A 13,298-nucleotide genomic window follows, 5' to 3' on the forward strand; every position below is an offset into this window, starting at 1 on the left:
GTACTTTTAAAACCATCTAATTCATCATCAATATTCTGATTTGTCTATTACCACCGCTTTTGTCAATGCCAGGTTCTCCATCTATTTTCTCTATTTTGGAGAGAGTGGAACAAGCAATCAGTGACAGAGTACCTACAACCACGATTGAAATTGAGATTACTACTTTGCTCGTATCTTTCGATTGTACAGTATATCGCATACAAAAATATCGTATCTACAGGAAAGTATTTCTAGTGTCCCTGGATCGATGCTAGGCTATATTAGTTTGTGGTGAACAACATCGTGGCTTGATCTTTATTGTGGTTCTCCCGTTTTCTCCTATTTTCTCATTTGACCTTATCTTTTATAATTATTCGTTTTCTGTAGCATACAGGGTATAACGTGAGACCTACAGAAGTAGACGTTCCGTCTGATTATTTCGAAACTAAAATAGTGAATGAAAAAAGAAGAGGAGGAAAGTTTATCTGCGGCTGCACTTGAAGGATCCATTCCTGCATTTGCCTGGAAAATAAGAAAAAATCCAGGAAAGAACTCGGTTGAGAGAACCGCCGCTCGAATCTCGGACGTCCTTATTGCAAGACATTCAGTGTGCTTTTGGGAGATTGAAAATAATTTACCGTTCATAATTAGAATAATCGTATAAACGAAATGATCTTTCCAAATCAGTTTACTTGGTATATTAACAAAATAAATAAAAGTCGATCGGCTCCTAGTGTTCCGTGAATCGGTGTTCATAGCTTTGATTAAGAAAATTTCCCTCAATTGGCTTAAAAGTTTCCCTTCCCTTATTAGATTTTCCCCAGTTTGTTAAGGGTCAAATTCCTATGACAAAAGTTATGTGATAAGATGAATTTAGCTATGTTAAAAGAAGTGCCAACTACATTTGTTTTATTTTTTTGCTTTTACTTCTATTTTAATTGTTTCCTTCATTTTCTTTTTACAGAAGAATACATACATATACATCCAGCCGACAATGAGTGGAAATTATGCTACTTTGAACGGACAAACGAACAGACACACACACACACACACATAATCTATTGCTATGTATTGATTTGTTCCTAAAGAACAAAGAAAAATTTAATCATTTATATTAATTAATCAGACAGCGTGAAAATTTCCCTGAACTTTCAAGTTTTATCGAAAAAAAACCGTTTTCCCCTTTATGTTAAATCTACCTAGGGAAATTTCCATTGAACTACGAACACTGCCGTGAATACTGTAAAGCCCAAGAATGTTATAAAATAGAGGATCTGCCCATACGTATCTTCATCATATGAACTCAATGAAGCCAAAAGAAACAACCGAGCATCGTCTGAGTTGGCACATCTGATTGGCTACTCTTGTTTCTGTCATGATTGTTGGCTCGAAACAGTGGCTCGGAGTGGGCAGAGTAGGTGTGGCGAAGCTGTGACGTAAGGCTTCACGATTTTCTTGTATGGGCACATCCTCTATTTTATAACATCCTTGGTAAAGCCATTGCTCCCATTGAAAATCAAACCTGGTATGAGGATCGTGTAAAACAAAGAACAAGAGACTAATCACACGGCTAATACAAGTAGAGGAATTTTATTTTATTCGTAAATTCTGTTTAGAAAGCGTAAACTATTATTCTGTTTATGATTCAACTTACGAAGGTTCTAAAATATTATTTGGCTTTATACATTCAAGGAGTGTACTGGCTGTTGACTAACAAAATTATTATATAGTATTGAAAATAGTATTTTACGATTAATATCTTATAATATAGGCTAAATACTTTTAACTAATTTTCAGAAAGTTTAACATATAAATACTGGCACTTACCAAATCAAAGCCTAACACCAGCACGACGAAAACAAAAATGTATTTGTTACCAAGACAATAATTACATTCTTGTGGTTCAATAATTACATTGTTGGTTTGTCAAAATGAAAACTTTAATTTATATGATATACATTGTTGGAATTTTACTTATTGCTCGCACTGAGATGAAATAAAATTTATGGAAAATTCTATTTGTGATTTATTTTATTTTATATTTGTCAGGAAGTTAGCTACTGTTAAATTTCTCGATGTTCACTGAAAAAAAGGTTTGGTCAGATTGACCAAAAAATAGGTGCTGGTGACCATATCGTTTGGTCAATATAGCGCCAACCAAACGTTTGGTCACCAGCACGAAATCATTTGGTTACGATTTGTTTGGTTGCACGAACTTAGTATTTGGTTACCAGTACCAAATATGATTTAGTAATTTTAACCAAATAAGTAGGATTTAGTTGGTAATACCAAAAATATCGTTAAAATGACCCAAATTTGGTTCTTGGAACTAAATAATTTGGTTGTAAATACTAAACCTGCATTTAGTGAATTTGACCAAAACATTTGGTAGAAATTACCAAATACTGTTAATATAAGTACTAAACTGAAAATAATACGGTTATCGCAAAAGTCATGAGAACTTTTTTCTAACAAATATCGTCACAAAGCAAGAAATTCTTAAACTTGCAAATGGAAAGTTAGGACATGTGTAAATATTACGTATAGGTTGGATGAAAATAGGTGTCCCGACAAAACGTACCAGCGACAAAACGTACCACTTGAATTTTTGCGACAAAACGTACCACTTTTGATGACCTGTCATAAATGACAACCTGTCATGGATTAATTAAAGCATTTCTGATATTTATTCCACGACAAAACGTACCGCTTATATAAATTACAACCTGTCTTGGACTAATTAAAACATTTCGGATATTTAATCCGCGACAAAACGTACCACTTCAAGCTTTTTTTTTTTTTTTTTGCAGCGTGTTCACAGATTACACCGTTCAACAAATTTTCATCGAAAGTATGCAAATTCTTTGAAATTGCAATTTTTACATTCATTTAAGCATAATATGAAAGGAAATGATAATAGAAGAATTTTCTTAGCTCAGGTTGTGAAAAAAACTCCCTTGTACAACAGTAGCTGTATATATACAAATGTATTAATATTTATAGAACATTTAAGCAAAATCCTTGTAAAAACCTACATTTCACTTTTTTAAAATCTATTTTACTGTGATGTGATAAGCTGGGGAGTTAAGAAGTACCCTAACCTATAGCTTTCTATACCCTTGTACTTTCTTTTTCAAAATTGCGCAAATACCAGTTTCACAGCAGTACAGAAAATAAAGTAACCGTGGTCAAGTTAAACATTAACAATTCCGTAATAAAAATCAGTATTAACATCAAAACATGAAAAATATGTACAAATACCTTTTTTGTGCAAGAACTACACTGCAATGTAGACAAAAGTTTCAAGTGATCCCTTGTACAGGATTATGTTTATTTTATTTTGAGCGTCTTTGCTTGGCTTGCCTTTTGTAGGTTACATCTGGAGCATCCCTTGCAATAGTCCAACAGTAGTCGGCCAATGTGTTAGAACTCCACTTTCCCTCATATCTCTTCTCCATGGCTGCAATATCTTGATGGAAACGCTCACCATGTTCGTCACTTACTGCTCCACAACCTTCGGGAAAGAAGTCTAGATGTGAATGAAGAAAGTAGAGTTTCAGAGACATATTGCAACCAAGATTTTCGTAGCACAATAACAACTTTGCTACCAGTTGTTTGTAATTTGTTGCTCGGTGTCTTCTCAAGAACTGTGAACAAACACTCTTCAAGCTTTCCCACGCAGCTTTCTCCTCACCTTGGAGAATTTCGTCGAACTTGTGATCTTTGAATAGTTGCCTAATCTGTGGCCCTATGAAAACACCCTCTTTAACTTTGGCATCACTTAATCGAGGGAATTGTCCTCTTAGGTACTTATAGGCCTCATCCTCTTGGTTCATGCTCTTAACAAAACTTTTCATAAGACCTAATTTAATATGTAGAGGGGTAAGCAAAATTCGGTTACGATCTACCAGTGGTTTATGCTGCACATTTTTCACTCCCGGCTGAAGAGTTTCTCTGGTACTCCTATCACTTTTGCGGTAATGAGATCCACGATCTCTACTGTCCCATTCACATATAAAGCAACAATACTTTGTATACCCTAACTGCATACCTAGCAACAGTGCTATTACTTTAAGGTCATCACAAATGAGCCACTGAAAATCGTAATATTTAATGGCTTGAAGTAAACGTTTCAAGTTTTCATAAGATTCCTTCATATGAACTGCGTAACCTACAGGAATTGAAGGAAGTTCATTTCCAATATGTAAAAGCACTGCCTTTAAACTCACCTTGGACGAATCTATAAAGAGCCTCCACTCCGTAGGTTCGTAATTAATTTTAAGTGCCCTCATGAGACCATTTACATCTGTACATGCCACAAGTGTGTCTTCCATAGTAAAAAATGAAGTGAACATCTTCTCCCTATTCCGATACACTGAAATATTTACTTTTTCCTGCAATAAATTCCATTGCTTTAAGCGTGACGCTAAAATTTCGACTTTGCTTTTCGAGAGGTCCAAGTCTCTGATTAGTCACTTAGTTCCTCTTGAGTAAGTCTATGTGGTTCACATGGAGGTTCTTCTACAACAAACGTAGGGTCCTTCGAAGTACTTGATTCAGGAGCTTCAACTTCTTGATAGTAGTAGAAAATGGATCGATCTGGAACAGACCTGAGCCACTTTTGATCAACTCACAAGCCCCTGGGAAAATGACCACCATGCACCGTGAGACCACGGTCTTTTACGACCTCCATTTTAGGGGTGTATTCATTCCCTTTTACGAGCACTTTTAAGGGGGTGACCTCGTTCTCTTTTACGAGCTCCATTTTAGGGGGTGAACTCGTTCCCTTTTATGAGCATATTTTTCAACTCCTATGTTAATTACGAACACATAGAAGAACAGATAACACATAACACTACGTAACACACAGCAGAACAGATATCAGATAAGAATATGAAACATAGAAGGGGTGTATTCATTCTCTTTTACGACCTCCATTTTAGGGGTGAACTCATTCCCTTTTTTCAACCCTTATTTTAACATAGGAGATAACACATAAGATTACGAACGCATAAAAGAGAAGATAACACATAAGAGTACGTAACACACATCAGAGCAGATAATACATAGCACAGCTAATAAAAGAACATGGCTTATTTTCAACCCCTATTTTAACATAACAGAAATGACACTGAGATTATGAACACACAACAGAACAGGTAATACATAGCACAGTTAATAAAAGAACATGGATTATTTTCCAACCCCTATTTTAACATGACAGTGAATACGAAACATAGTGAAGATTAGATAACACATAAGAGTACATAACACAACAAGGGTGTATTCGTTCTCTTTTATGAGCATATTTTCCAACCCCTATTTCAACATGCCAGAGACTACGAAACATGGCGGACATAGCACAAGGGGTGTATTCATTTTCTCCACCTCTAATTGAACATAGCAGAAATTACACTGAGAGTACGTAACACACAACATCCTCCATTTTAAGGGTGGACTCGTTTTCCAACCCCTATTTTAAGACAATGAATACCTATGTAACATAGCGATTGGATACGCTCTTTGAACCGATTTGGATAAAACTAGGCATATGGGGGTTTTCGACCATGCTGAGTACGAATATCATACCATTTTAGGGGTGAATTCGTTTTCAACCCCTATTTTAACATAACAGAAATGACATAAGAATACGTAACATAGCAGTGGGCCTATTTTTCCACCCTTATTTGAGCATAGTCCATTTTTAGGGTGAACTCGTTTTCAACCCCTATTTCAACATGACATAGACTACGAAACATAGCAGAGGTGAACACACAGCAGATACATAAGACTTGTTCCACCCTATTTGAATCCATGGTCTTTTAGGGGGGTGAACTCGTTCCCTTTTCCAACCCCTATTTTAACATAACAGAGAATACACTGAGACTATGAACACACAGCACAACAGATAATACATAGCTACGGAGGGAGGGTGTACTCGTTCTCATTTTTCAACCATTATTTGAACATAACAGATAATACATTCGAACCTTATAGCAAAGATTCTAACCTATATTTGAACATAGCAGAGATGATTATTTAAAGAATGCGAAACTTCCGTGTTTTGTTATCAGTTACATAATAACTTCCGCCATATGTAGATAATTCTCATTACGTCATTCATCCGGATTTGAAAAAACATTGACCTAGTTTTCTCTTTAACAGACAATAACTTGTCGTCATTCAACGATAGGAATCCCTGAACGTAATGTAATCAATCACAAAGGTATAAAAAAAAAAGAGGGGAATTCCCGAGGATGACTCATACTATTGCGCAACATGACGTAATACTGTCAGACAGGTATAAAAGACTGACCGACATGTTTTTTTGTAATCACTTCATGTTTACCGTGTGAAGCGTAAAGTTCAGATATTTTTTTGTGTGTGTGCGTTTATATTATTAGTGTGGTTTATTAATAGTGTGGTTTTGTTTTCTTTTGTAAGTAAGACATTTTATAATAATACTATTAATATTATATTATAAAAACTCAGTTCAAAATTATTATAGTAACTTTGAAGAGTTAGTTTTTTAAAAAAAAATGGCAACAAAAAAGGTTAAATCAAATATTATCAATTCTGATACTCTATTTAATAATAATTTAAAAAATTTTATTTTAAAATGTGATACTGATTTAAATGAGGATAGTGGATGTTTTTTAAAGAATAAAAGAAAAGACTGTTTAGATATATTACAACAAGAACAAACTAAGACATCGTTTAAAGTAAATTTTTCTTTGGCTACAACTTTTGTAAAACCAGTAGATTTAGAAACATGTAGATTCTTTGTAAATAGTGGTAACGAAATTATTTTGCCGAGTACAGATTTGAATTCTATAATTGAAAAACTATTTAATAAAATTTTAGTTGAACAAGAAAATAGGGCAATTAAGAAATCAGGGTGGTCTTTATGTTCTGAACCAAACCATCAATTAGAAATTAAAATCAGTAAATATGATCCGCTTTCCGCTTCTTCTTTTATAAAATTACCTCAATGGATTTTATCCAAAAAGAAATGTGTTTTAAATATTCAAAATAATGATAATAGATGTTTTATGTACTGCATTATAGCTGCGTTGCATCCAGTAAAAGAAAATCCAAATCGTGTGAATAATTACATACAATATAGTAATACTTTATTACCATTATTTGAAAAAACCAATATACAATTTCCCGTCGAAGTAGAACACATAAGCAAATTTGAACATATGTATAATTCCGTATTTCCTAACGAACAAATTACCATTAATATATATGGCATTAACTATGATCATGAAACTATTTTCCCATTACATATAAGCGAAAATGCAGGTGTATTTAAACATATTGATTTACTGTATTGTGAAGAAAATTGCAACAGTCATTATTGTCTTATAAAAAATATCAATGCGTTATTGAAGAGTCATAAAGAGAAAACTTATGTAAAATTGCCTCAATGGATTTTATCCACAAAATGTGTTTTAAATATTCAAAATAACGATAATAGAAGTTTTATGTATAGTATTCTAGCTGCATTGCATCCCGCAAAAGAACATCCAAATCGTGTGAATAATTACATACAATATAGTAATACTTTATTACCGTTATTTGAAAAATTTCCAGTCGAAATAGCACACATAAGCAAATTTGAACATATGTATAATTCCGTATTTCCTAAAGAACAAATTTCCATTAATATATATGGCATTAACTATGATCATGAAACTATTTTCCCATTATATATAAGCGAAAACACAGCTGTAGGTAAACATATTGATTTATTATATTTAAACTCTCATTATTGTCTAATAAAAAATATCAATGCGTTATTGAAGAGTCATATAAAATTGCCTCAATGGATTTTATCCACAAAATGTGTTTTAAATATTCAAAATAACGATAATAGAAGTTTTATGTATAGTATTCTAGCTGCATTGCATCCCACAAAAGATAATCCACATCGTGTGAATAATTACATACAATATAGTAATACTTTATTACCGTTATTTGAAAAATTTCCAGTCGAAATAGCACACATAAGCAAATTTGAACATATGTATAATTCCGTATTTCCTAAAGAACAAATTTCCATTAATATATATGGCATTAATTATGATCATGAAACTATTTTCCCATTACATATAAGCGAAAACACAGCTGTAGGTAAACATATTGATTTATTATATTTAAACTCTCATTATTGTTTAATTACAAATTTAAATGGTTTAGTCAGACATCAGTTAGGTAGTCATCAAACATTTATTTGTAGACGATGTTTAATATCATTTTATAACAAATCAAAATTAGATGAACATGACAAATTATGTAAAGAACACACTCCAACCAAAATTAACATGCCGAAACAAGGAGAAGTTTTAAAATTTCGAAAATTGAAATTGTTATTACAGAATGATGTGATAATAATTGCAGATATGGAAAGTTTATTAAAACCTATAAATAAACAAAGTGGATCTCATACAGTACAAATTCACCAACATATACCATGCAGTTTTGGTTATATTGTATGTTGGAGTAACAACTATATGAAATCAGATTTAGTTATTTATCGGGGAGAAAATGTATCGATGAAGTTTATGTCTGCTATGGAGAATGAATTAAGAAAAATCATAAACATATTAGATCAAGAAAAACCATTAATACCATTAACTAGTTCTCAGTTACAGGAGTTTAACCTATCCACTGAATGCTCAGTTTGTGATAGTAAATATACGAGTGACAATAGAAAAGTTAAACATCATAACCATTTAACTGGTCAATTTATTGCCACGGTGTGCAACAAGTGTAATTTACAAATTAAGCGTCAAAGTAATTTTATCCCTGTCTTCTTCCATAATTTGTCTGGGTATGATGCACATTTATTTGTGAAAGAATTAGGTTGCACCCCGGGAAATATTTTTGTAATTGCTGAAAGCACTGAGAAATACATAACATTCTCTAAGCACTTTAATTTTAATGGTAGACCTATCGAGTTACGTTTTGTAGACTTATTTAAATTCCTACCGTATAGTCTCGAAAATTTGGTGTCAAAATTAAAACCTGAGCAATTTGTCTACACAAAGCAATATTTTTCCGATGAAAAGTTTCCTTTAATTCTCCGTAAGGGAATTTATTTTTATGAATACATAACAAATTTAGATACATTTAAAGAAACTGAATTTCCTGGAAGAGAGGCGTTTAGTAGCAAATTGAATGGAACACAAATTTCCGAGACTGATTATCAATATGCAAAACTGATTTGGCGTGTGTTTAAATGTGAAAATTTAGGGGACTACCACGATCTATATTTAAAATGTGATGTACTTCTCACAGCAGATGTGTTGGAGAATTTTAGAAAGACATGTTTAAATGCTTTTTGTATTGATCCGATTAATTGTTTTACTGCACCTGGGTTGGCATGGCAAGCCATGTTATATAGAACAAAAATTGAACTTGAACTTTTATCAGATATCAATATGTATATGTTTGTAGAAAAATCGATTCGCGGAGGTATTACTCAAGCTGTGTTAAGGTATGCCAAAGCTAATAATCCTTACGTACATGATTTTGATGCGGAAAAAGAAAAATCTTATTTACTGTATATTGACATGAACAATCTGTACGGACTATCAATGATTGACTATTTACCATATGGTGGTTTTCGGTGGGAGGATAAAATTGACAACTGGCAAGACAAACATAAAATTATCAATTGGCCCACGGATAGTGAATGGGGATTTTTTCTAGAAGTGGATTTAGAGTATCCAAATTATTTACACGAATACCATTCTGATTTTCCGTGTGCTCCAACTAATGAAGTTCCACCGAATGGTAAATATTCAAAATTACTATTGACACTTAAACCGAAATCGAATTATATTTTGCATTATAGAGTATTACAATTTTATCTAAAACAAGGTTTAATATTGGTAAAAGTACATAAAATATTATGGTTTCGTCAATCTAAATGGCTTGCATCTTATATTCAAGAAAATACTCAACGCCGTGCAAATGCTACAATTGAATTTGAAAAAGATTTCTATAAGTTATTAAATAATTCTGTATACGGAAGGCAATGGAGAATGTACGAAAACGAATTGATATAAAATTAATTAACAATGAAAAAAAGTGTAAAAAATTAGTAGCGCAAAATCAGTTTGAAAATTGGGTAAAATTGGCTGATAATTTGGCATTGTTTCATATGGTAAAAAAATCGGTAACCCTTAATAAACCAATTTACGTAGGAGCAACAGTTTTAGAATTATCAAAATTAGCAATGTATGAATTCCATTATAATATAATGAAACCGCGATATGGAGATAAAATTAGAATTGCATATATGGATACTGACTCTTTCATTTACCAAATTAAAACTAACAATATTTATAACGATATAAAAGATATGAATGAGTATTTTGACACCTCAAATTATCCTGAAAATAATTCTTTATATAGCACAAAAAATAAACACGTTTTGGGTAAAATGAAAGACGAATTAGGTGGAGTTCCTATGATTGAATATGTTGGGTTACGAGCAAAAAATTATGCTATAAAAACTGGTGAAAATAAAGAATTGAAAAAATGTAAAGGGATCAAGAAAAATATAGTTAAAGAACAAATTACGTTTGACGATTATAAATCATGTATATTTAAAAACGAAACGATCTATAAAACACAATTTGAAATTAAAAGTAAATACCATAATTTAACAACAAATCAGGTAAGAAAATTAGCATTAGATCCGTATGATGACAAAAGAAAAATTTTAAATTGTAATATACACACTGTTCCTTGGGGGTATAATAATAATAAAGATGTAAAATGTACGATTTGTATATTGTAAATACGATATAAATTTTTTTTGGATATATTAGTATTAAAAAAAATGTCACAATCAGTTCGAGAACAAATAGTTGCAGAATTACATAAAAGTGCAAGACGAAACTATCCTCGAATACCCGTTATAACGAAAGGGATTCATGATTTATGGCAAGCTGATTTAGTTGAAATGAATAGTGGAAAATTGAAAGGTCTAGCAAAAATTAATCGAAATTTCAAATATTTATTAACTGTGATAGATACATTCTCTAAATATGCTTGGGCTATTCCTGTGAAAAATAAAACTGGGAAAGAAATTACACAAGCATTTATAACAGTAATGAGAAAAGCAAACAAAAGCCCTAAATTTTTACAAACTGACAGGGGTCGAGAATTTTATAACTCAGAGTTTCAGAAGGCGATGAACCAAAATAACATTAAACATTATTCCACGTACAGTGATGTGAAAGCAAGTATTATTGAAAGATTTAATAGATCGTTACGTAATTTAATGTGGAGACAATTTACACTGCAGGGAAATTATAAATGGATTGGCATTCTGCCGGAATTACTACATAAATATAATAATACTATTCATTCCACTATTAAAATGAAACCTATCGACGCTATTAAAAAAGAAAATGAAAAACATCTATTGACAAACATCTATTGCAAAAAGTTTTCTGTGATAAAAAGAAAAAGTAAATTTAAGATAGGTGAATATGTAAGAATTAGTAAACTTAAGCGTCCTGGTTTTGATAGAGGTTTTACACGCAATTGGAGTACAGAAATTTTTCGAATTGCTAAAGTTTTCTTCACTAATCCTCCGACATATCACTTAGTAGACTCAAATAATAAACCTATTGAAGGACGATTTTACGGACACGAATTACAATTAACGAAATTTCCAAACACATATTTAATTGAAAAAGTGTTGCGAAAGAAAAATAATAAGGCCTATGTGAAATGGTTAGGTCTGCCAAAAAGTGAAAATTCTTGGATCGATTTAAAACATACTATATTGTAAAAAAAAGAGAAGTCAAGAATTTATAGGTGAAGCATGTCGTCACAAGTATTTTAAATTCTAGCAACACTGTAAATTTTCGTTGCTTAGTTAAATTGTCATCATCATCATCATCATCACGAGGTCTATCAGTATCACAAGTAAAAAGTATATTAAACCAAATTTGTTCTTCCACAAACGCTGTTTTTTTATGTAAAGGAGAAAAGAAAGCAAAATATTTAAAAACGCTATTTAAAATAAATTCAATATATCTGTAATAGAGATGGAATGGAAAATTCCTTTTACATGTATGGTAGCAGGTCCCACAGGTTGTGGAAAATCATATTTTGTTAAAACATTTCTTGACCATTATAGTAAGTTATTTAAAAATATTGTATGGTGTTATGGTGAATGGCAACCGTTGTATAATACTATTTCAAACTGTACGTTTAAAGAAGGTTTACCTCAAAATAATGAATTTCAAGCACACGAGGGTCCACATCTTGTCATTATAGATGATTTAATGCGTGAGTGTGACCATCGGATTGTAGATATATTTACTAAGGGTAGTCATCATAGAAATATAAGTGTAATATTTATCACACAGAATATTTTCCATCAACAAAAAGGAATGCGGGATATTTCGTTAAATTGTCATTATATTGTTTGTTTTAAAAATCCTAGAGACCAAGCTCAAATTAATTATCTCGCACGACAATTGTATCCAGGTAATACAAAATTTATTCAAGAAGCATATCAAGATGCAACTCGAATTGCTCATGGTTATTTACTCTTTGATTTAAAACAAAATACTTCTGATGAGCAGCGAGTTCGAACAAATATCTTTCCAACAGATTCTTTTAATTATGTTTATGTACCTGTAAAAAAATAATAATTGTAATATGGTTTATATTCTAACAACTATTTGTGCTTTAATAGCCGTAAAAAATGATTAGTAAGGAAAATGCACATATGTTAAAACTTTTAGCAAAGTCAAAACCGAAAGCACGTAAGGCAATTTTACAAAATGCCGATCCTGATTTAATTCGCTCTATTTGTGAATGTTCCTATAACGTATTACAGGGAAATGTTCCATTAAATAAAACAGAGATAAATAAGCTAAAAAAATATAAAAAGGAACTGAGATATTTGGTGAAAAAAGGTCCGTCATTAAAACAAAAGAAAAAACGAATAATTATACAAAAAGGTGGTTTTCTTACTGCTTTGCTTGCACCTATTATTGGAGGTATACTATCTAGTTTAATTAAATAATTATGCAAAACGCACAAAAACTTATTTTAATCACACCAGAAAAATTACATCATTATCAAACGATATTTAATCTTGATGATGAAATGAAAGAAATTTTAAATAATAAAAGTTTAAATGTAGAAGATAAATGGACAAAATATAGAGAAGTCTTACAAAAATATTTAAATATAATTCAAAAACCGGCAGCAGTTACAACAACAGCAACTACCACTACTACTACCGAGGAAGAACAAGGGGACGAGGATGAGGAGGA

The sequence above is a fragment of the Thermobia domestica genome, chromosome 17 (assembly GCF_964235325.1).
Source record: "Thermobia domestica chromosome 17, izTheDome1.hap1.1, whole genome shotgun sequence".
NCBI classification, from domain to species: Eukaryota; Metazoa; Arthropoda; class Insecta; order Zygentoma; family Lepismatidae; genus Thermobia; species Thermobia domestica.